This window comes from Nannospalax galili, unplaced genomic scaffold (assembly GCF_000622305.1).
Source record: "Nannospalax galili isolate Female #2095 unplaced genomic scaffold, S.galili_v1.0 scaffold641, whole genome shotgun sequence".
NCBI classification, from domain to species: Eukaryota; Metazoa; Chordata; class Mammalia; order Rodentia; family Spalacidae; genus Nannospalax; species Nannospalax galili.
In genome coordinates, this window is record NW_008345311.1 from 4,588,548 (window position 1) to 4,614,803 (window position 26,256).

Below are 26,256 nucleotides of genomic sequence, written 5' to 3' on the forward strand. Positions count from 1 at the left end.
ACTGTTTATTACCCTAGAGTGGAAATGGTGATGGCAGAAAATACAGGATTAGTTCAAGCACTTCTTTTTTTTTCTTCTTTTTCGTGCGTGCATGTGTGTGTGTGTGAGCGCACCTGCGCAAAATATCCAATTTTGACTTATAGTCTCATAATTAGTATCTCATTTCTAGAAAGAGTGTTGGCAAGTGAGTTTTGATTAACTGAGGACTAGTTTAGTTGCATATCTCTGAGTTTGGACATTTAGTCCCTCTTAAGATGCTAAATTACCCCCTATTCATAGCTCAGTCTGTTGCTCCCATGCAGAAGGCACACAGTGATAAAATCTAAGACATCTCCTCCTTCCTATATGCTATTTCTCAGGTATGGTTTGCCACTAGGAATCATTTAACCTATATTAATAGAAATTGTTTGCTACATAAACACATACGTATGTGATAAATCCAGCTGCACACATTTCATCCACATTTCCCAAATATTATCTGTAATAATGAATATCTGTGATCCATTTATACTAAGGAGAGAACCAAAGAGGAATGTATATGTGACAGCAAAAGATCTTCAAGTGACCTATTCAGTAGTACTTTCTAACTATAAATGGCAATGAAATATATTTGCACAGGTGGCACTATAATTTGGATCTGAAATGTCCCCCCAGAGCCTTATGTTAAAGGATTGGTCTCCAGCCTATGGTGCTCCTAGGAGGTGATAGAACCTTTAGTAGTTTGGCTAATGAAAAGTCAGGTGATTGAGGAGGTTGCACTTGAAGGGGACTGTACGACTCCATCCCCTTCGTCTTTCTCTCTCCTTCCTGGTTGCCATGAAGTGAACAGATCTTTTCCATCATGCATTCTTGCCATGTTCTACTAGACTACCAGAGGCCCAGAGCAACAGGGGTAAGAACCATGGACTAAAACCCCTGAAACCACAACCCCCCAAAAATCCTTTCCTCTTTATAAGTTTATTTTTCTCAAGAACATTTTTACAGTGAAACCAAACTGACACAGGTAGTTTTGTAGAATTTCTGTTATTGGAGAGTTAAAAAAATAATATACAAGATTTTCTTCTAGGATACTTTAAATCATAGGCACTTAGGTAACTAAAAGGTACGGGAAATAGTAGGAAAATAGGCAGAATTTAAAGACCAAGGATTCTAATCCTGGTCCTGTCATTTATCATGGAGTGAAATTGGGTAATTTATTTACATATGTTGGAGGTCTGTTTCTTCATCCAAAAAGTGAAAGAATTGGGATTGATGGTCATTAATATTGTTGACAACTCTGTATGTCTGTGTGTATGAAGATTGAGATAGGATTGCAAGGTTCTTGCTAGATCTGGAATTCTATTCAGCTGTTGCATTTGAAATAAAATACAGTTATGCTCTGTTTTTCTCTCTCTCTCTCTCTCTCTCTCTCTCTCTCTCTCTCTCTCTCTCTCTCTCTTTACACGTGTGTGTGTGTGTGTGTGTGTGTGTGCATGTGGTGTGCAACACACACACACTGTGTATTTCTTAGCAGGACTTCAATGCACTTCTCTCTGGTTTCTCACACAACCTAATTGTTATTTATGTCTTCTGTCTCCTAATACCATATTCTTTCAAACCCAACTAGACCAAGAACTTTGAATGATCTATGCTCACACCTAGTTTATCTCTAGAAGTGGTGAGGACAGGCATGGAATCCAAAAGGTTTATTTTTTGCCTCTTATGCCTGTTAAGGCATTTGTAGTTTTCTCACTAAGTAACTAGCAGTTGATTATTCCTCCTTATAGTAAAAGAATGGGAGAAAATTTCTTGCCATTTAAGGCAGTATGCCCCACTGATCTCAGTGACATTTTCTAGCAAGGACGAGAATCAATTATAATTTTTTCTGTCACCACCTGCTGGTAGTAAATTTGGCTTTCATATCTCCTACTTCTTTTCTACACCTGAAGAAAATACCTTGGCATTAGAATAAACAACTTGAACAGGGCCTACACCATCTCATACATCTGAAATCAGGGGTCACCTATTCTGAATCCTACCTGCTGCTCTAGGGTTTCCTGGGTGTGTGTTTATACCATTTGGAAATGAATCCAATAGGATGTTGATAGTGGGCAACATAATTGCATAGATACCTGGGCCTGCTTATGTGATAAAGAATAGCAAGTAAATTTAATTTGACTTGCAACATCTCTATTTAAGTACAAGGGGCTAGGCTACACAAAGGAAAAACCACTGAAAATGAATTTCTCATCTTTCAAATGGTATCACGGGTTAACTTCTCTAGGTAGGGATTTGTTTCTAAGCATAACTCACTGGAAATTATCCGGTGTACATTCTAATTCAGGGCTCAAGAAGACCAGATAAGAGCAATTCCAGGAAGGCTGGAGCTCGTTATCAATGTTCCATGAAGGATTCAGAGATGCTGGTGTGGTGGTCTGCTTTTAATAACCGGCTGAATCTAAATGAGAAAGACATACAAATGGTCAAATATACATTAGGTTATCATAAATGCTAGATTATTCATAATCATTCTATCATTTTTGCACTTTCATCTGGAGATATCCTGCCTTAATATTTTGTTCCCAGTTATGTTCCAAATGTGATTTAAACTGTTAGTTTAAATCTATGACACTTTAAATCTATGACATCTATGACACTTTAAATACATAAACCCAATTTCTTTCTGAGATCAGGAAAGTAGTGAGTGGTTCCACAAGGACAACATGTCTGAGAAAGACCAGGAAGGGACACCAACAAGAACAAAGAGATCAAACACATATTAAAATGCTGCCATCATCAAAACTTCTACAAAGGCTCAAATCTGAGAAAACATTCCCAAGACAAAGACGCTGTCAGCCTCCACATAAAATAATTGCCAGGGGGCATTCTGGAGATAAAAATGACTGTATTTGTATTTCAAAAAAGTTCAGAGCTGAGATTTAGAAAGAATTGTTCCTTGTTGAAGACCAGACCGTTCTGAAGATTAGTCTCAGTATGTTCTTTTCAAATGCTACAAACTACATTTGTGAATAATTCAAGTGTCCATGGCCTAGAGGTCATTGTCAAGGAGTGTGAATCTTCTTGGCTTCTGTTTTATTCCCACAGGTTTTGTTCACAATATAATAGTCAGTGGGCCAGTCTGGATTTGAACTGAGGTAGTCTAAATCCCCAAATCTACCCACTACACCGTCACCTTGACCCTTACCTGAGATGCATGTACTCTTCAAAGACCTCAGCACAATGTTCTTCTCGTAGCTGTGTCACAACTCTGAACTGTAAAATCTTCTTGTCTAACTAGCTCTGACAGTGAAAGATTTTGTGACAGTACTCAGGAGACAAAAGGCCTACTACCTGGCATGACTTCTTTCAGGATGAAAACCCCTGTCTGTCTCAGCTCCTAAGAGCTGTTTCTTAAGATAATAGAAAGACAATATAAACCCCCACCATTCTTCAGTCCCACTGAACATTCAGAAACCTGGAAGCTGTAATGAATCTAAGGAATGGTGTAGCCCCTTTCGGATGAAGGACAATTCAAACTATAGTAGGAATTTTATGAAGTTGTAGTAGAGACATTTCAAATGTCTCACTGGCTCTTCTCTTAGGGAGGCCCTCAAGCAATCTAGATATTGTTGTTTTCTCAGTTCTGTTTCTGCTCTTCCATGCTGCCAAACTGCTGTAGAAATGATCAGGGTCTTCATCAAATACATAAAAGTGTATCCCCTTCCTTAGGAAAATGTGGACTTGTAAATATTTGCTGGTAATTCCATTTCCATCAATAACTTACTTTTTTCTAATAGGATCTGTAAAAGAAACATAATGACATGAAGGGGATAATAATAATACAGTCTATGTCATCAAGGAGCATAAAGTGGAGTTTAGAGGGGAAATTTTGACATGAGTAAAGGAACAAGGCCACTATCATTAGCAGTGATTACCAAAAGCATGGATGGACCCTATAGCAGTCCATCTGCCTTGATTTAAAACCTGGTCAGTCATGTACTGTGCTTTAGTAGTCCATTTTGACCCTTTTTTGAAGCCTAGCAGCCTTGAGGCCTTGGGTTCAATTACCAGTAAAACAGACACACACACTCACACTTTTCACCTGCTGCTTACTCCAATCCATTCCTTGCACCAAGAAAAATACCCAGTTATTTGTCTTTCCATTTGTTTGGAAAGATTTGACTAAACAGAAAGTAGGTAGAGGAAAGAAGCTAGAATATTTCATCCCTAGCCTCAATTCATGTTTTGAGTTGTTTGCAACAGCTGCTGAATCATCTGTGGGATTCACCTCCAGTGATTACCAGGGTATTCACACCCTGGTAGGTCTCATCTTCATAGTTCTTATCAGAGAGCCCCCAGGCTTTGTTAACACTATCTCTTCCTATTATGCTTCAAACTAGAGACAAGTGCTGCTTCATCCTTTTTATGAACTCCGAGTTGCCTCACTGTCTTCGGTTAACTTCTCATGTTTTCCATCACATGTATAACCTGTTTTTGTATTACATTTTCAAGGTTTGAAAGCCATAGAATGAGTTCTATTTTTCTTGTTGTACCCCAAACAATATCATCTGACTGCACTGTTGTGAGGTAAATTTAGAAGGTGTAAGTCAACCTGACCTTGAAGGATGGTCAAGTTTGGAAAGACAGAAAAGCACCTCCACTGGCTGATGTATCATTTCTGGCAAGGAAATAGTGTGGACACTACCACAGAGTGACCTGCTGTTTACTGGAGGCAGTAAGGAAGAAAGATTTGCCTTCACTCCTTTCTGCCTTTCATCCTTTGAGTCCCTGTGAAACTTTTCAATAGGAATGAAGTCCTCTTTGCACAAACAGGGAATATGCTGACACACTGAGGAGAAACTTGTAGAAGATTCGTGTTCCCAGGAGACACGTCAAAGTTCCAGAGCCTGCCTGTGGAACAATAATAAAGGAAGATTAGCCCTATTGTTCTGGCTCCTGACATTCCATTCTGGATCCTCTTACTGCTACCTATGGGGGCTCAGCCCAGCACTCTGAGCTAAACTGCCTGGCCTGGTAAAGCCCTAAGCTTCCATCTTTAGCTCAAACTAAGAGGTTTGAGCTTCCCTAAGGTGTAGAGAAGCCAATCATTGACATACAATGAATAAGAATAACTGGCATGTGAACATGCCTTTGTTAATCGTCAAGCAGTGAACTAAGTGCTTTCTATCTATTATCACCATAACCATTATTAATAATTACCATTCGCTTATGTGCCACACTCTATACAAATACTTTTAGTGCATATTTTCTCATTAAAGTACTACATCAACCTTATGAGTTATGTGCTGTTATTAATTTCATTTTATAAGTGAGGAAACTGAGGCATGATGATTAAAGTGACTTGTCTAAGGAGGTACACTTTCTTCATGTTTTATTTTCCTTAGCATACTAAAATTATACATATAAATTTGGTTCATGTGGTATTTTAAAACATGCATATAATGGGGGCTGAAGAGATGGTTCAGAGGTTAAAATGCTCTTGCAGAGGACCCGAGTTCAATTCCCAGCACCCACATGGCAGCTAACAAGTGTCCTTAATTCTAGCTCCAAATGATTAGATGCCCTCTTCTGACCACTGCAGGCATTGCACAACATAGGTGCACCTACCTGTGTGCAAGCAACACACGCCATACATATAAATAAAAATAATAAGTATATATTAAAAACCATGCATATAGCATGCATGATGCAAATCCAGCATCTATTTTCTACCCTATATCCCCCACTGACTGGCAATTCTAGTAATCACAATTCTGCTTCAAGTCAACCTTGTTGAAATCTTGTAGTTATGAGAGAGAATATGTCGTACTTGTATTTCTGTGTCTGGCTTATTTTACCCAATAAAATGTCCTCTAGTTCCAATCATTTTGTTGCAAATGAGAGAATTTCATTTTTTCTCATGGACAAATAATACTCTATTGTGCATATTCACCACATTTTTATCCATTTATGTGTTGATGGGCAACTAGGTTAATTCTGTCTCTTAGGTATTGTGATAAAGCCACAAGGAACATCTGTGTGTTCATATCCCTTTGGTATGGTGATTTCATTTCTTTTGGATATACATCCAGAAGTGAGATAGCTGGGTATTATGAGTTCCATTTTTCTTTCTTTTTTTTTTTTTTGGAAGAACCTCCATACTGTCCTTCATAATGCATATGCTAATTTCCATTCCTATCAAAAGCATATGAAATTCTTTTTCTCCACATTAGCATTCATTTTTTCCTTTGCTTCTTTTTTCTTTTTAATAACAGCCAAGGACAACTTCTCAATAAGGTCTTGACACAGAATAACAATACCATCTCTTCCTTTCCACATGCATCCCAATTCTCAGGCAGGCCTTAATGCACACACCACACCCAGCTTCCACCCAACCTCACCCTTACCTGCATTTACCCTTATACTTGGATGATTGACTCAATGGCTGACTGTCTCTGGGATTGTAACAAAAGGCATCTTGGGAGCAACTTTCCTTTGTTCTGCAGAATAGTGTCTTTTTTCCTAAGCCGAGACACTCACTGCTACTACAACCACACCACTGGCTCTCTTTTTCTCATTTAGGGTGTCTATCAGACCTCGAACATCCAGTTTCTTCTCAACTGTGTCCTTAATTCTGTGATGCAACCAGCCTAAGTTCACCACGGTCACAGAGGGTAAACAGGCCAGCCGCCAAGCTCCTGAGCATGACAAGAACTACCCCCCATTATCTCACACAGCCTGCCTTGGACCACCTCGGATTGTTTCTTTGCCAAACAACTCCTGCATGCCTAAAGCTCATTTTGAAATTTTACCCAACCAGTAAACAGACTGTACAGCATTCAGTTATGGAAAAGAAACTTGGAGCATTCTATTTTTATTTATGTATATATTTTATTGCATTTTTGCAAGTTCCATACAATATATTTTGATAATATTCTGACACTCTCTCCTATCTACACCCCTCTTATATCCACCCCTTACACACACACACACACACACACACACACACACACACACACACACACAGTGGATTTCACATATTCTGTTTTTTGACACCAAATTCTAGCAACAAATACTTCTTAGACTGCCATTTTCCATGCCTTCGCCTGGTCTGGCTCTCCCCCTGGTGGCCTGACTTAGAATTTTTCTCACTCATTGCCTGTTTGCTTCTGTTTTGTCCACAAGCTATTGAAGAACCTTGTCTGCTGGAGACCAGAACTCTTCACCTCGTAATTCTTACTACACATTTTATCAGATCTCTGCTGAGATGCAATCTCTGTTCTGGCTGTATTTGTATTTCAAGAGTTCAGGCCTGAGATTCAGAAAGGATTGTTCCTTGTTGAAGACTGGACCTTTCTGAAGATTGGTCTGAGGATATTCTAGTCAAATGCTACAAACTACATTTGCTGACAATTCAAGTCTTCATGGGCCAGAGGTCACTGTCAAGGAGCATGACTCTACTTGGCTTCTGTTTTATTCCCACAGCCCTTGTTTTGGATGCCATGAATCGATTGACTAGAAAACAAATGATATATTCTTTCATTTCTAGTCTTTTTGAGAATTGTTTGCTTGCTTTTGTGTCTTTAAATTTTTCAGACAGGAACTCACTATGTAGCCAGACTGGTCTTAAGCTTTTTATCCTCCTGCTTGTGCCTCCCACGTATTGAGGTTACAGACGTGACAACAAATCAAGCTTCTGTTTGAGGTTTAAAAAGTAAACTAAATCTGGGACTGGAGAAATGGTTCAGCAGTTAAGAGCACTTGCTGTTCCTGCAGAGAACCTTAGTTGGGTTCCCAGCAGTTAGGTCAGAACTTTCTCACAATGGCCTAGGAGTCTAGCTCCAGGAGATTCGATGCCCTCTTCTGCCTCTGTGTGTGCTGGTACAGGGGCACATGCATACACATGCATACAAATGCATACACATTCATACACATGTATATACATGCATACACAAATACACACACAATTTTTGAATATAAAACAAATAAAAAGAAACACTAAATGTGAATTTTGAGTTACTAATATTAAGAAAGCTGTTCTCTTCCTGTGTTCACTAGAGCCTAGTGTCAAAGCCTTCTTCAACGTAAGAGATAGTAGAGTGGGCAGGGGATTGTTAACAAAACAGAAACCAAAATACCTAGAGGAACATCTAAGGCATTGTCTGCCTTTTACTTGAGATCTAGCAACAGAGTCACATTATCTCAGCTGTCAAGATAAATCTACTGTTTTAAAGAGGAAATATGGAAATAATAATGGTAAAAATAGGAAAGGAAGCAATTGTTCTCTCCCCTCCTCTCTTTCCCCCTCCATCTCACCCTTCCCCATCCCTCTCCCCCTCCTTCCCCCGCCCCCTTCTCCCAGATTGTGTATGGAATGCCTGGCCTTACTTTTGCTAGAGAAGCCCTCTGCCACTGACCTACATCCATGGCTATCTCCTTCTTTTAGGCGGTTGTTCTCCTTATGGGATTTTGTTTACCCTTGCTCTTTTTCCCACATTTCTCTAGATAGTTGAATTCATGGAATTCGTGGACTTGTAAAATTACGATCTCATCACACAAAGACTTGATTAGAAATATATTTATCTAAGAGTCTCTTCTAATAATTGTGACATATCAGCAACGTCCCAAAGTCCCAGAGTGGAAGAGAAGAAAGCATTGTAGGACTCTTCATTTAGAGATTATTTGAGCTAATGGTTTTAGAGCCCTCTCAACTAACTCTATCCAGGTTCCCAAGGCCTGTCCCTAAAGATTCCTGGAGGCACAGATCACTTGGTGGCTTCTCTGGAACATAATGCCATAGAATTTTTCTGTTAATACCCTATTCATACATGCAAACTAATTGCCTTTTTATGATAATGGGTCTCCATCCTCTCCAGGACACATGTTCTGGCATATTGTAAACTCTCACTTTAAAATGTATTTGAAAGAAATGAACAACTTAATGACTGCTTTTTTTTATTGAGGTAGGGTTTTACTATAGCCCCAGCTGGCATGGAACTCACTATGCAAAGCAGGCTGGCCTCAATCTCACAGAGATTCTCTTACTTATACTTCTGACATGCTGGGATTAAAGACATGCACCACCACACCTGGCAATTATGACTTCTTTTTAAAAGTATTTTGCTTATTTTTATTTTATGTGTTGTCTGCATGTATATAAATGCAATTGTGTCATGCAGTGCCCCTGGAAGTCAGAAGAGGGCTTCGGATTCCCTGGAACTGGAATTATGGAAGGTTGTTAGCCATCATATGGGTGCTGGGATTTGAACCCAGATCTCCTGCAAGAGCAGCTAGTGCTCTTAACCTCTGAGCCATCGTTCCAGCCTCATAATTAATGATTTATTAATGCATATAGATACCAGAATATTTTGGAACAAAGCTGGCTAAATCTCAACTTATTGTCCTCTTGTCAGGGACTAGTGACTGTGTTAGTTACTGATCTCATTACTGTGAAAAATTACCTGACAAAAGCAACTTAAGAATGAATGATTTATTTGGCTCACAGTTTAAGGATGCAGTCCATCATGGTGAGAAAGTCATGGTGACAGAACTTGAGGTAGATGATCACATTGCCTTCACAGTCAGGAAGCAGAGAGAGATGAATGATGCTGCTCAACTCACTATGTCCTTTTTTATTCAGTCCAGGATCCCAGCCCAAGAAATAGTGCTGCCCACTTTTAGGGTGAGACTTCTCAAGTCAACCTAATCTAGAAATTCCTTCATAAACATGTTCAGAGGCTTATCTCCTAGGTGATTCTATATTCTGTCAGATTCACAATATTAACCATTGCAGTAACTTTTTCTGTAAATGGCCAGGTAGTAAATATTTGAGACTTTGTAGACTGTACATTCTGTCTCAACTATTCAACTATTCAATTCTGCTGTAACACAAAAAGTAGCCATAAGCAATACATAAATCAATGGGTATGGCTGTGTGCCAATTATTTGTTTATGGGAATTGAAATTTGTATAATTTTGTTTTTGACATATATTTATATTCATTTTACGTGTATGAATATTTTGCCCACATGTAAGTACACTACATGCATGCAGTGCCCTGGAGGCCAGAAGATGGCATCAGATCCCCCTCGAATTGGGATTAAAGGTAATCATGAGCTGCCATGTGAGTGCTGGAAATGGAACCCAGGTCCTCTGCAAGAGTAGCAAGTGCTCTTAACTACCAAGCCACCTGTCCAAACCCCTGCATAGTTTTTAACTGGTATAATAGTATTCCTTTGATTTTTTTAATAGAGTCTCTTTATTCGTGCCTTAGGTACACTGTGTTCCCACAAGCACCCAAGCTTGAAAGGCCTCCTGGACAGGGGGCAGTTCCAAAGCCTGAAGCACAGACACACAGAGAAATGAATAAATTATAGTTCTGATACTAAGAGGCGATATAAAATTCAATATCAGCTGAAAAGGGAATAATAGCCCCCAAGAGCCACTTCTTCTAGGCAGCTGGCCTGGGACGAGGGGGCCATATGGTGGGTCAGGATGGAGTTTAGTGCCCAGAAAGCCCTGAGACAGTGATCTGGGGTGTGCTTCATGTTTTGAGGCAGGCCCATCCTTTGATTTGTTTCAACTACTAAAAAATGTTAAGACAGCGAAGCATGGTGGTGCATACCTTTAGTTCCAGCACTCAGAAGGCAGAGAGGGTGGATCTCCGTGAGATCTAGTTCAGCCTGGTCTCTACAGTGAGTTGCAAGATAGCAGTAGCTATAGGGAGACCCTGTCTCAAAAAGAGCAAAAATAAAAAAGTAAGACAAATATCCTTAGCTTGTAAGGTATACAAAATCAAGTAGCCAATTTTCTAACTATACTCTGATTTCAAACTGTGTACCTTTTTGATATTTGTAGACTAAAGCTCTATGAACAGAGGGGCTGTCTTTTAGGCTTTATATTTCTTTGCTGCCTCTGTCTCAAAAAGACCAAAAAAAAAAAAAATAGGGCACATAGAAGTACCCAGTAGCTACTTCCTTCTAATTGAAGAAGTTTGGCGAAATTTCTGGCCTATACTTTCTCAATCCTATTTTAAAATACATACATAGATTTATATCCCTTATAAGTGTTTAGTGAAAAATAATTCCCAGAAGGCCTCAGAATGAACAGCTAATTCTAACTACCTAGAAACCGCAGAGAGGACAAGATTGCTGACTATTGAACAGGGAGTCAACTCTTTCTTAAACTACTGCACATGTGTGGTAAGTTAGAGGTGGCTGGGGTTAGCAGGGAAAGGTAAGCAGTATTCATTGAAAAGACTTTCTCTGCTTCAGATCATTCAAGACACAAAACACTATATTATAAAGATTGTAATAGACTTTTTAATGAATTGAAACAAAATAGAAAGCTAAGTGTGGTGGTACATGTGTGCAATGTCAGTACTTGGGAGGCTGCGGTGGGAGGATTTCCAGGATTTTTAAAAATTATTTATTTAGTAACCACATGATTAGAAGAAGCATTTCATTACAGCATTAACAAATTCAATAACAATTTCCAGAGCAAAGATGCATCTCTTTCAAAACTGACTGTAAATTTTTAGGTTCACAGTTGAATTAATAATACAGTTATACAATATTGAACTCAGTATAAGCCCTGTAAGACATAAAATTGAGTTTTTAACCTTTAAAAAGATCTCCATTTCATTTTAGAATATATTGTTCCTTGCAGAAAGACTCATTGTTTTTGCTATTAACACTAGCTAACACTTAGATGTTTGCATGTGCGTCTCTAATCTCTATCTGATTATTACTAGTCACAATCTGTTACACTCAGATCCTTGGCACCTGAGTAGGGCTATAAGTTCATCAGATAGATTCAATGGTAATGTTTTTCACCACTGCTAATTAACATAAAGCAAATTTTTGTACATCTTCCTCAAATATAACTCTTTTTTTATTTGTTGATTTTTTGTGTGTATTTCATACAGAACATGCCAGTCTTATTCATCTATATACCCACTTCCCAAATGGCACCCTCCCATAGCCCCCCCCTTACACTGGAGCACATCTACTCTGTCATCCATGTTACTGTCCACTGTGTTGTCAGCTCCCCCAGCTGTTCCCCAGTGCTTATCCATCTGCTGAATCTAGTCAGCCTATCTAGAGTCCCTTGTTTTAGAAGGATCAGCTCTTCCTCATCTAGCAACAGTTCCCAACATTCCTTTACATAAGATTGGGGTCTGCTGTTCATTTCCCCAGTTCTATGCTGGCTTACTGTCTGGGAGTCTCTTGGGCCATCCTGGCGAACAACACAAAGGAAGGTATCTCCTGTCTGGCATTGTTGCTTGTTTTCTTGTTATGGACTCTTAAAAAATTATATTGACCCCTTTAATCTTTGGCCATACTTTCCTTTTGGGTATTTAAGACCATACAGTTGGTTCAGATAAACCAATTTAATTTTACTTTTAAGGCGGTTTGAGGATCTGTTCATCAGGGGTCACATGGGCTTGGGAGGAGACCCTGGCTCCTTTCTTTTACCAGTTCCATCTATGTGAAGATAAGTCAAAGGTCCTACTTGATCATGGCTGGATTCAGTTGGAAGCATGGAGGAAATGTTTCCTTTGTGTTGACCCTCCTCACTGTAGACTGGACACTGCTCTAAGTCCATTTGATGAGGTCTCCATGGCCTCCCTGAACAAGAGGACAGATGATTCACCACAGTTACAGGACATTTTGAGAGATGATCTTAGCCACCTGGAGTTTAGTCGATCTAGGAGGGCAAGGAGCAAAAACTGTCCTTTATGTCCCTCTGACCAAATTAGGATTTCTAGGATTTTGAGGCCAGCCAGGCTACATACTGTGTTTGAGTCCATCCAGGTTTACAGGGGAGGAGAGGGGAGAGGGGAGAGGGGAGGAGAAGAAAGGAGATGAGAGAGAAGGGAAAGGAAAGCAAAAGGAAAGAAAGGAAAGGAAAAGAAAAAGAACAGGAGGAGTTAAAAAAATAAAATTGGAGGCTGGAGAGATGGTTCAGTGGTTAAGAACACTGGTTGTTCTTGCAGAAGACCCAGGTTCAAATTCCAGCACCGACATAGCAGCTAACAACTGTCCATAACTCCAGTTCCAGGGGATCCAACAGCCTCTTCTGTCCTCCGTGGGCATTGCACGACATGGACGCATTTACCTACATGCAGGCAATACACGCAAACACACAAAATAAAAATAAATAAAATTTTAAATAAATAAATAAAATCTTTAAAATATATTTTTTAAAATTACATTTAAGCCTTGAGGCAAAAACTACAATGCAATATATAACTTCTGGTAAGCTCTACAAATCTACATTTTTAAAATATTTTATTTATTATTTTTATTTCATGTGTATGCGTGTATTGCCTGCATGTACGCAAGTGCACCTGTGTCATGCAAGCCTGTAGAGGACAGAAGAGGTTGTTGGGTCCCCTGAAACTGGAGTTACAGACAGTTGTTAGCTGCCATGTGGGTGCTGGGTTTCGAACCCAGGTCTTCTGTGAGAACAGTCAGTGTTCTTAACTGCTGAGCCATCTCTCCAGCACCTACAAATCTACATTTTTAAACATTTGCTCCATATGATTCTGATAAACAGAAAAATTTGAGACATAAGTCCGGAATTCTACCAGGAGAAGGCATTCCAAGTGAGACTGACATCCCTTCAAATGGAAGAGAAAATGAATTTTCTCACTTCTGTTTAGGGTGTGGATGTCATAGTGATTTTTGTTGCTTTCCCATCAAGTAGAAACAGGCATGTCTTCTGTTCAAATGAAGGAATCAATTGATGATAACTGAAAAGGATGCCAAAATATCCCCTTCCCAAAATTTCACTATCAGTCAGCCTTAGGGCCCATGATTCCTAGGAACAGTGTTTCTCTTTCAGGTTTATTATTAACTCTGCTCTCACTGGGTTTGTGCCTGCTGCTCTTCATTTGCATTATGCTAGAAAGTTTTCCAATTTGCTAAGCAAGAGGGCTGCTGGCAGCAGGAGATCTCAGAGAGTGCAAACCACCATCTAAAGCTAGTATGAAATTGGCCCTGTGGTTTGATTACAAGGAAAATAACCTGAAGCTTGGATATGTTGAGAAGTTTGAAATGGAACAGACATGTTCATTTTACAGAACTGCATGTTCAGAGGCTCTGAGTACGTCAACAACCCCTGAGTGTGCTCAAGAGTCAGAGAACCTTGCACTCACACAGCAAAAGGAGCTAAAACAAATAGAAGCCCTGGTCTCCTCTGCAGACCATAGTCTCAAAGACAATACAGGGTACACACATGGACTAGGTTAAGTGTCATAAAGTACATATAATGGTAGCACCAAAGTCCTAAAAGATTTTGTATGTTGGGACAGGGCAGGACCACTATTTGTGATTGTGTATCTTATAGGCTCCCAGCCAAGGGATGATTTTTTAAAATGTTCCAAAGTTAAAAATTGAGTCTGAGAGGGTAGGACAGAGAGGAGCAGATATCACCAGCAGACACCAAAAGTAATAAAGGCAAGACTCAACATATGCCTGATCTATCATATAAAGTGAAAGGCTAGTCCCATGCTGATCAAAGAAAAACTCTTGGGCTTCATATACTTAGGGGAGGTTTAAATAAATATGACTACCAGTGTCACACACATATCTTGCAAGTCAATTGACATCAAAGCTGGAAACAAAACCAGCATCTACACACCAGATTATATTGTTCATATTGTTCACTAAATGAGTATATGAATAGCCACCTTTTTTATCAATCTGTACAGGCCATGTGGTCTATTATTTGTTGGTATTTAGGATTCAGGGGCTATCCCTAGACCACCATTGACACTTGACAGTCATCTCTCTGTAATCAGCTCCTAGCAGGGTGCCTGGCACACAGTACTGGCCCAATACAGGAACTGAAGATTGAATACATGGGTTTATAATTGATTTTTACTAAATGGATGTAAAAAAAAACAGTTGAAAAGACTATTCACAATAACTTCCTTGTTAATTCCTAAGTTCATGGGTAATTCCTAACATATGGTTGCCTGAGCACTAAGGAAATGCAATGATAGTGATGAGGGTCTATGACCTTTGCTCAAAATGCTAAGATAAAATTACAAGAGGAATTGCTACAATGAGAAACATCAGAAAGCCCCCTAAATCCAAAAAAGTTGACTGTGGTTTATAACGTGGCCCACTGTATATTTGTATTCTTTGTCAAAAGCGAGTAATTTCTCATTAGACCTGTAGCAAACTACTTTTTTTCCTCAACCATTACATTTTATTTTCTTTAGCACTTCATTGCTTTTCCACACATTTCTTTGTATCTTATGAATTCCCCCCCTTCTTTTTTTGTTTTTGTGTCAGGGTCTCTCTGTAGCCCCAACTGGCCTGGAACTCGATATGTAGACAAGGCTGGCCTTGAATTCACAGAGATCCATCTGCCTCTGCCTCCTAAGTGCTGGGACTAAAGGCGTATGCCACCACACCCAGCTGCTCCTTTTCTTTCTTTTTTTTATTATTATTTTTATTTTGTTTAGGAATGTATTGTAAGTGCACCTCATGTATTGTAAGGGCACCCACATCATGCAATGTCCTTGGAGGTCAGAAGAGGGCATCGAATTCCCCTGGAACTGGAGTTATAGACGGTTGTTAGCTGAGGAACCTATGGATTTGCTGTAGTACTGTTCCATCTGTGTTCATGTCAGCGTGGCCCTGGATACAACAGCTGTGAGCTAACCAGCCAGCCATATCAGTGAGGAATCTTTTTATGATTCTTGCTTTAGTCAGAAGTCACAAAGGGATTGAGCTTCATTTTTGGGTCTGCTTCTTCATTGATCCTTCATTGTTTTATTAATGCCTCTTTGATCATTAATGATGATCATGCTTTCATTTGTTTTGTTTTATTTTGTTGAGAGAGGGGCTCTAGCACAGAATAGATTTGAACTCATTAAGCAGTTGAGGATGACTTTGACCTTCTGATCCTCCTGCCTCTGCCTCCTGAGTGCTGAGATTGCAGGAGTGTGCTATCGTGCCTGGTTTATGTAGTGTTGAGGGTGGAGCACAGGGCTACATGTAAACTAAGCACTCTATGAACTGAACAATGCCCCCTACTTTGGACAATTTTTAATGCTGGGTGCTGCTCTTGGCATTTTTTTAAAATCTGTGATTATTTTTAGCAAATCATAGGCATGATACTCTCTGGTTGTTTGATTGATTGCACAGAAGTTCTAAGGATGAAATAGTAGTTTTGTTGTTGTTGCTTCTTTTGTTTTTTGAAAAGGTCTTTTTGTTCTTTTTCATTTTGTGATTTTTTTTAATTTTTACAAAAACTTTATTGAGAATTTCATACATGCATATAAGGTGTTTTGATCAAATCCATGACCACTCCCACCCTCCAACATTCCCCCCTTTGAAGAGGTAACCCTAAAATCTTTTAAGGATTAGATAAAAGCTCCCAAATATTTTTGACATTTTTGGCCTTTGGTTGGAAAAGTGTATGTTGCTAACAGGCCCAAGGACCAAGGACATTTTAGCCAAGAAACTGGCTACATTTCTTTGGAGTCTTTTTACCCTAACAGCCTAGCCAATTCTTACCTCCTATTCTCATCACACCATCCTCTGAAGGTGTTACCCAAATTCCCAATGGGGAATAGGGATGCAGGCCTCTCTGGCTTCTTCCATGCTGAACAGGGACACAGGGTGAGGCAATTGGGGTACCCCTTCAGTGGATCTATCTAAAAGACTCCCAAATTGCATAACTCTTGTCTCTAAGGGGAGAAGAAAGTCCTTGAATCATGAATAGGAGATGTGAAGAGGAAGTAAAGGCAAGAGTAATTAGCATTACAAGTTCTAGACAGGAAACTAAAAAAAAAGTCAGAACAGGGCTGCGGGTCTCTCTTCCCTTGTGGGTCATTGGCCACCGATCCACGAGAACAAAGGGAGCAGAGGTGACGAACAGGGTTAGGACAGCCATGAGTATGACAGAAAGACCTCCCAGGAGTCAGCTTCAGTGAGACAGCTTGTTTATTCAGGGGGTTAAAGGGAAAGATATAGGGTGACGACGGCAGCTAAAGCTTTACCTGATAGGTGTTCATAGTATGCTTTACTTGCGTGTGGCAGGAGGACCCTATCATGTAGAAAGGGGAGGTGGGATTGACTGGCTGTAGTGCAATGCCTAATTATCATATGGGAAAACCAGGGGCAGCATTTGCAGGGAACTATGTCAAAGGTCATGTTCCAAATAAGGTCAGGCATCTGTGCTTGGAGACACTTTCCAAATAAGGTCAGGCAGAGAGTAGGAAGACCCTGCTGAGAAAGGGAGTCCTCCACTTTAAGCCGAGCTTTACAGCAGGATCTTCCAACACAGGGCAATTTTCAAATGTTCATATGAAAGTCCATTGGAATTTCTTGACAAGGGCTTCCAAAGCATCCCTCATTTTTGGATTCTTCCTCATTTTTCTTTTGTCTTTCAAGGCTGGACTAGTTGGCTGGGAAGAGTGGCTGGATACTCAGGTGAGGATCCAGTGACCCTACTTGGCAAATATAGTCACAATTGGGCTTGCTGAAGACTGTGCTCATTCATTAATGCGTGCCTAGCAAATTACTTTTTATAAAACAAAGCTGCTTTGTTTTATGTGGCCCCAGCTTGCCTGGAACTGACTACATAGACCAGGCTGGTCTCAATCTCACAGACATCCACCTGCCTCTGCTTCCTGAGTGGAGGGATTAAAGGTGTGTGCGACCATTCCTGGCTCTTATTTATTTTTATGATTTATTTTTATTCATGTGTATGTATGCATGCCTGTGTGAGTGTATGCCATGTGTGTTCAGCTTTCCTTGAAGATAGAGTTACAGGTGGTGTAAGCTGCCTAATGTGAATGCTGGGAACTCTGGTCCTCTGGAAAAACAGCAAATGCTCTTAACTACTGAGTCATCTCTCCAGTCCATTAGCTGTTTTTTCTTTTAAAAAACATGCAAGTATTTGGGAGACTGAGACTAGCAGGTCATGAACTTGAGACTAGCCTGCACTGCACACAAACATCTTTTTTCAAATAAAAAAAGACAAATAAAAATAAAGCACACACAAAAAAAACTAATCTCATATAAGAAACTACAAAAAAACAAAGGGATTATTTCCAGATACCAGGACACCTAGCTAAAGTATATTAGAAAATAACTCTCCACAGGAGCCATATAATCATTCTATTCTTCCCTGTGCCCACATGCACAGTGTGTGTGTGTGTGTGTGTGTGTGTGTGTATGCGTGCATGCGTGTTGGATATGTTCATGTGTGTACATGTGTGCCTGCAGCTGCACAAATATATAGAGGTTGGCATCAGATATCTTCTTTGACCTATCTTATTTTTTTGAGATGAAGTTTCTTGCTGAACTTCATTGCTGAGCTCATTGATTCTGCTGGGCTGCCTGGCCAATGAGCTTCACGGATGCACTTAGCTCCACTCCCACAGTGCTGGCATTACTGACATGCAGCTCCACACCCAGCTTTTATGTGGGTCCTGGGGATCCAAACTCGGGTCATGGTTGGGCAGCAGGTATTCGCCCAGTGAGCCATCTCCGCAGCCCCTCACTCTCCCTTTTTGAACACGTTTAGAGACAGAATTATATCTTTCAAAATCCAACTCATTTCATTTTAAGAAATACTTGTTCAATGTCTTCTTCATTTCAAGAACTATGTCAGAGAAAGACAAATGTCTGTCCAAGGATGACAAGTTTGCTACTCTGGGCCATCAAAAAGTAAAATGATAATTCAAGATTTGTTCCTGGTGTTTTAGGCTCAAAACCAACAAATTACATAGCTCTTCTTACATACTAGGTACTAGGTTAGGAATTTGGCATTGATTTCTACAACATTTGGCTTAATACCTATTTTCTCCTATTTTTACAGTTCAGAAAATCATAGCTCGAAGACTTGAGTTTAGTGGTCTGAAGTCACACAGCTAAGAAGTAGCAGAACTGTATTCCAAACCCTGCTTTGACTCCAAAACTTCTCTATCTTTGCACCCTGAAGTGCCTATACCAACACCACCTCACACAGCAGTATCTCAGCCAGTGATACCTCAGTCATAATTGTGCATATATGCTCATGCATAAATGCATATGCAATCTATTTACAGTTCAGGGTCTCATTAAGGGCACTTGTTTTGTGTGTGTGTGTATGTGTGTGTGTGTGTGTGTGTGTGTTTTGATGTTTTTATTAGCTTACAAAGAATTAAGCTTCACTATAGTATTTTTCAAAAAAATGTTTCTGTTGTTTCTCTCCCCTTCATCTTCTCCATCTTCCTTCATATAACCTTCACACCGCACCCCGGTTTTTCAAGCCCTTTTGTTTCTCAAGCCCTTTTGTTCTCCTTTTATTGTTTCCTAGCAAGTTTCATCATCTATAGCTGACTATCACAATCCTTTATTTACATTCACACAAACAGAGTTAGGATTCACTTATGAGAGAGAACATGTGATTTTTGTCTTTCTGAGACTGGATGACCTCATGAGTTCATCCATTTTCCTGCAAAGTTGGTAATTTCTTTCTTTTTTTTTTTTTACAGCTGAAAGGCAGTCAGACTTTTTGCTAGTATACTCACTGATGGCTCTGAAGAAACAAGCCATGTGTCTTCCTTATATTTCTGGGTTGATATCTAATCTTTCCATCTATCCTAGTTTGTTTCTCCATTGCTGTGACAAAATACTCTGACCAATACCAACTTGGGGAGGAAAGGGTTTATTTTATCTTACATCTCCTGGGTTACAGTTCATCAGGGAGCCCAAGATAGGAACTCAGGATAGGAACCTGGAGGCAGGAGTTGGAGCACAGGCCATGGAGGAATGCTGCTTACTGGCTTGCTCCCCTGGCCCCTGCTCAGCCTGCTTTCTTATGCAACACAGGCCCACCTTCCCAGGGGTGGCACCACCCACAGTGGGCTGGGCCCTGCCACATCACACAACAACATGGCCACAGGCCAGTTCAATGGAGACAATTTCCCAGTTGAGGCTCCCTCAACCCAAGTGTGTTAAGTTGACACTAAAGCTATCCAGCACACGATCATAAATTTAAACAGTTATAAAAGATATAAGTTGTAGAATATTGAAGACTGGCACTTAAAATGAAATGATCTAATCATTCACTTAAGTATACCTAATGGAATCAGAATATCATAGTGATTCCTTTCTCATAACCAACCATGTTTAAAAAATAAATGGGTGGGCTGGGTGTGGTGGTGCATACCTTTAATTCCAGCACTTGGGAGACAGAGGCAGGTGGATCTCTGTGAGTTCAAGCCCAGCCTGGTCTACATAGAGAGTTCCAGGTCATCCGGGGCTACATGGAGACCCTGCCTCTAAAAGACCAAAAATAAATAAATATAAAATAAAATAAAAATAAATGACCAAGTTCTTCCTTAAGGGCAGAAAGTTCCAAACACTTCTTTTTTCCTTGAATTCTTATATACATTACACAAGATCATAAGATTTATTACATTTAGAGATTTTCGTTACTTTTGATTACCTTGTCATTTATTATGACTGTGGTGGTTTAAATGACAATGTCCCCCAAAGGCTGCAAGTATTTAGACATTTTGTCCCCAGTTGGTGGCTCTGTTTTGGGAGGTCTTAGAAGGTGTGGCTATCCTGGAGGCAGCACATCACTAGGGGTGGGCTTAGAGAGTTCTTAAGCTTTGCCAGATCTCCAGTCGCTCTCTTGCTTCCTGTGCCTGCTGGAAGATGTGAGAGCTTAGCTTCCACTTCTCTTCTCCAGCCACCATGCCTCCCCGCCAAGACGGACAGTAATTCCCCTGGAACCGTAAGCTCAAATAAATTCTTCCTTCTATAAATTGCTTAGGTCAGTGTTTCTATCACAGCAACAGAAAAATGGCTACTTCCCAAACCAGATTAACCAACCACCCTACCATAGATCCATAAATCAGTGTTTCTATAACAGCAACAAAAAAAGTAACTAATACAATGACAAAATATAAATTAAAATTTAATGTTTACAGTCTGTGATCATAAGGTAATGTTAAAATTATCCTGAATTTAGCTATCACTTAACTAGTGCAAAACTGTTCAAAGAACACAAATATATAAATTTTGATAATAATTAGACATAAAAATTTTATTGGAAATGCACTTCTTAAATGTGTAATGGGGCTTTTACTCCAACTTGTTATTATATTCGTGGATGAATATTGAATAATATTCAAGAAGCTGATTCAGCATCAATTATATTTTCAGGTTCTTAAAAAATGTATTTAGTATGTATATTAGTGTTTTGTCTGAATGTATACAAGTGCACCACATGCATGTGATGCCTTCAGAGGCCAGAAGAGGGCACTTCAAGGGCATGCCTCCTAAGCTATGGACAGTTAGCCACTATGTGGTGCTGGGAACTGAACCCAGGTTCTCTGCAAGATTAGCCAGTGCTCTTAGCTGCTGAGACATCTCTCCAGCCTCTATTTTCAGTTTTAATTCTTATAAAAGTAAATGTTAAGTCCTAGCATGTTTGCAAATGTCTTTAATCCCAGCATTGGGAAGCAGAGGCATGTTAATCTCTGTGAGTCTGAGGGCAGGCTGGTATGCATAGTAAGTTCTGGGCCAGTCATTGCTGCATAGTGAGAACTTGTCTCAACAAACAAACAACAATAACAAAACAGCGAGTGATTAGAAATAGGTTCTATATCAATAAGAGTCGTATAACGCTATTGTCAAGTTTTTTTATTCAAAGTATTGTGTCAAATTATCAAGAATTTTTCATAAAATAATGTTTTCAACCATCTGTCATCTGACAACTTGACTAGATTAAACCGTAATGATGGCAAAGAATTGGAAACAACCTGACTTAGAAATGGATTTATTGGGCCTGAGCAGGATGAGTCAGTTTTTGCCATACAAGCATGAGGACCTGAGTTCAATCATGAGCCTATACATGAAAGCTGGATAAACATAGTAGTGCATGTCTGTAATCCCAGATGGGAAGATAAAGTCAGGACGACCTCTGGGGCTTGTTGACAAGCCAACATAGTCACATCAGTGAGCCTCCAGTCCCAGTGAGATACATCTAAAACATAGGGTGGAAAGTACTTGAGAAAGACACCCAATGTGGACCTCTGGTTGACACATGCATACACAGACATCTGTCCATGTACACTCCCCCCATACACATATGCACACACCCAAACACACACAAATAAAGACAGGAATTTGTTATCCAGTATTACATTCATTTGGTTTCTCTCTTTATGGTGTTGGAGATGAACCCCTTGAGTACTAACACCTACTAGTCTTCAAGTCCTTATGCAGTTTTTGTTTTTTTAGTGAGTATAGGCTGGATGTAAGGAACTATTTTGGAAATGTACAGCATGATTACAAGTAATAATCACTGAGAATAGACCTTCAATGTTGTCTGTTAAATGTGTGAGGTAAGGGATGTGTTGTTTGATCTACTGATTTAACAATGCACATAGATAGATAGATAGATAGATAGATAGATAGATGATTGATAGATAGATAGATAGATAGATAGATAGATAGATAGATGATAGATAGATAGTTAGATAGATAGATAGATAGAGATAGATAGATAGATAGATGATAGATAGATAGTTAGATAGATACATAGATAGCTATAGATAGAAGATAAATGACAGATAGATAGATAGATAGATAGATAGATAGATAGATAGATAGATAGATAGATAGATAGATGGATGATGGATGGATGGATGGATAGATAGATAGATAGATGATTGATAGATAGATGATAGATATATATAGATAGATGATTATAGATAGATGATAGATAGATAGATAGATAGATGATAGATAGATAGATATCAAAAATTATGCTGTACACATAAACACATATTTGACAACTGTATGTTTAAAAAAGATGGGAGAGAAAAAATAATTTGACAGAAGTGAAGTCATTTGTAAGATTAGACTGTAAAAATACTGGCTTTTTCTTTCTTCTCCTATTTTAATGCTATGAGCTGCCCTGGGTCACATGGCAGGGAGCTAAGAGAGGCTTCTGGCCAATGGCCAGCAAGGGACCAAGTCACGCAGTCCAATAGACCATGAAGAACTGAACCTTGTCAACAAATATGCAAGTGAGCTTGGATAAAACTTATCAACGGCCACTTCTCACCACTAGAATCAAGGTGTTGGCTGAACTTTTCAAAGACTAGCAGAGAATCCATTTTCTTCTCTTTTCCAGCCTCTAGAAGCTGCCTTCATTCTTTGGTTCACAGTTCTTTTCCACCTTCAAGGGCACCCTATCACTCAGACTCTCCCTCTTTGTCTCCCTTTCACTTTCAAGCAACCTTGTGATAATAGATTCTACCTAGATAATCTATTCATTTCAAGGGTCAGCTAACTAGAAGCCTTATTTTCATAGAAAACTTTAAATTTCCTTTGTCACGTTGCATTTCCAAGGATTAGAGAATTTTAATTTTTTTGTTTTAAATTTATGTGTGAATTTTGCCTGCATGGATGTAAGTATACCATGTGTGTTCAAGGCCCAAAGAGGTCAGAAGAGGGTGTCAGATACCCTGAAACTGGATTTACAGATGTTGTCAGCTGCCATGTGGGTGCTTGGAACTGAACCTAGGTCCCTTGCAAAAGAAGATAGTGTTCTTAACCAGTGAGCCATCTCTCCAGACCCGGATCAGGGCATCTTAAATGTTCTCATCACAAATAATTTTTAACTATGTGAGATGATGAATGCATTAATTAGCTTAACAAATCATTTCCCAGTCCATACACACATGAAAATACAATGTTGCACTACGGGGGAAAATGCGTAACTTTTATTTGTCAATTATACACTTTAAAATCCAATTTTGATTATTATTCTGTATACCAGATGAACTATTTTTTGGTGTGATGGGAATGAACCCAAACCCTTGTACACACTATGCATCCTACTACAGAGCTACACTCCAAGCCCCTACATGAAGTATCTTACTTGGCATTGTTTTAAGTTAAAAGTCATAAACTATTGTGGCTCTTGAAGAAAATAAACTCTGTGTCACTATATATAAATTGAAAGGCCTTATTTTTTTCAGTATCTGAAAGTTACAAATACTATGACATTTCACTCAAAATGTGGTACCACATATTCTATTGCATTATCACACTCGAGAAGTTTAACACTGATACTCATTTAGAGTCCCTTAGTGTTACATTCCATTATCATTCCAAACATTTTACAGATAATCAAGGATCACTCATTGCATTTGACCATCATATCATTTTAGTTCATCTTATACTCAAATTTTGTTATAAATGGCATGGGCCATGGTTAAGAGTTCAGTCCAATTGTCTTGCATCAGGTCTCACAACTTGGATTGTCTGATGGTTTCTTCATGATCAAAGTGAGGTTATGAATTTTTGTCAGGAACAATATAGTGTGACAAAAAGGCTTGTAGAGATTTACATCCAGATGGGAGGAATAACAACTAGCAAAACCAACTCCTCCATGAAAGCAAAGAGGAGAGTGGCAAATGTTATCAGGGTCAACATTTTTAGACCACTGAAAATTAATCTAAGGCTTGATAAAATCTGAGAGGCTTTTATAACAGAAAAAATGGCCAAATCACAATAAAAAACAGTGAATACAAGGGATTGAAACTTGTTGTATTACCATGCCTATACTGGTTACTTTTCTGTTCGTGTGATAAGACACCATGACCAAGCAACTTATAGAAGGACGAGTTTATTTGGCTGGCTTACAGTCCAGAGGGTTAGAGTCCATAATGGTGGGGGAAGGCATGGCTGCAGAGGGTGTGTGGAGCAGAAAGCCAAGTGACCACATCTTCAAGCAAGCACAGGAAGCAGAGAGGGACTGGAAATCTGGCAAGGATTTAGAACTCTCAAAGCCTGCCCCAGGGATGTGCTTCCTCCAACAAGAGAAGAATGAATACACAAATCATCATACACTAATATAATTTTTAAAATGCACCAGTAAGAAAATTGAATGCATTGATATATACAAAACCATAAATGGATCTTAGTGGCCTATGCTGAGTGAAATAAGCCAATCTCAAAAGGTTATAAACTGTACAGTTCTATTTATATGACATATTAAAAAAGTTAAACTACAGGAACAGTGAACAGAGTAGCAGTTGACAGAGGATAGGGGTTAAAAAGAATTTGATTACCAATGGGCATCATTAGAGAATTTTTGAAGGGTATAGACCCACTGCATATCCAAACTGTGGTGGCTATATGACTCCACACAAATCTTTTCTTTTTATGTGTATGAGTGTATTGCCTGCATGTGTGTAAGTGCACCTGTGTCATGCAATACCTTCGGAGGTCAGAAGAGGGAATTGAATCCCCTGGAACTAGAGTTTTGGACAGTTGATAGCTGCCATGTGGGTACTGGAAATCAGATGCAGGTTGTCTTCAGGAGTATCAGTGCTCTTAACCGCTAAGCCATCTCTCCAGCCCTCCACATGAAACTTTAAAGTTCTAGAAACAGCCAGATGTGGGGGCACATACCTACAATTTCATACTTGGGAAACAAGGCAGGAGGACTACCATGAGTTTGAGAACAACCTGATCTATAAAAATGAACACCAGGCCAGCCAGTGCTACATAATGAGAGCCAATCTCAAAAGAAAGTTCTACAAATGTGTAACAGTATGTATTAGTCTGTGTGTCTTGATTGTGATGGTAATTGCACAGATATATGTTTGCGAAAAGACTTAAAATGGGCAGATGTTATTCTTTGTAAATTTCATCTCAAAAATGCTTATGTTAAAAAAAGTTTCCTGGGGGCTGGAGAGATGGCTCAGTGGTTAAGAGCACTGACTGCTCTTGTAGAGGACCTGGGTTCGACTCCCAGCACCCACATGGCAACTACGAACCATTCTTAACTCCAGTTCCAGGGTAATCAGAAGCCCTCTTCTGACTTCCATGGCACTGTACAACACGAGTGCACTCACATGCAGGCAATATACTCATTCACATAAAATAAAAATAATAAAGAAAATATTTTTTTTAAAAATCGACATGTGTTTTCCCTCATATGTGGATCCTAGGATCAGACCCTGATAAATAAGTATGCAAACAGACATAACTGCAGGAACCAGGACAAGGGTAAGGAAACAGTGAGTTAAATGAAAAGAAATAACCTGAAGGAGAAGAATAGTAGGCAACAGACCTTAAGAAGGGAGATATGGATAAAAATTGGGTCAGTTTAAGGGATGGGGAGGAAAGGATATATGAGGAACCTAGGGTATAAGGAGAAATAAGAAGCTCAGCAGAGGTAGGATCATAGGAGCAAGGGTATTAGTAAGGAAGAAAGGGGGGAAGTGGGGGCAAC

General features: G+C 39.4%; 1 protein-coding gene across 1 annotated transcript in view; it reads left to right on the top strand.

Moving 5' to 3' along the window:
- Positions 1 to 26,256, top strand: part of Trpc5 (transient receptor potential cation channel subfamily C member 5) — a 284,600-nt gene that overhangs the window by 250,146 nt on the left and 8,198 nt on the right. The gene's annotated exons all lie outside the window — the stretch shown is intronic.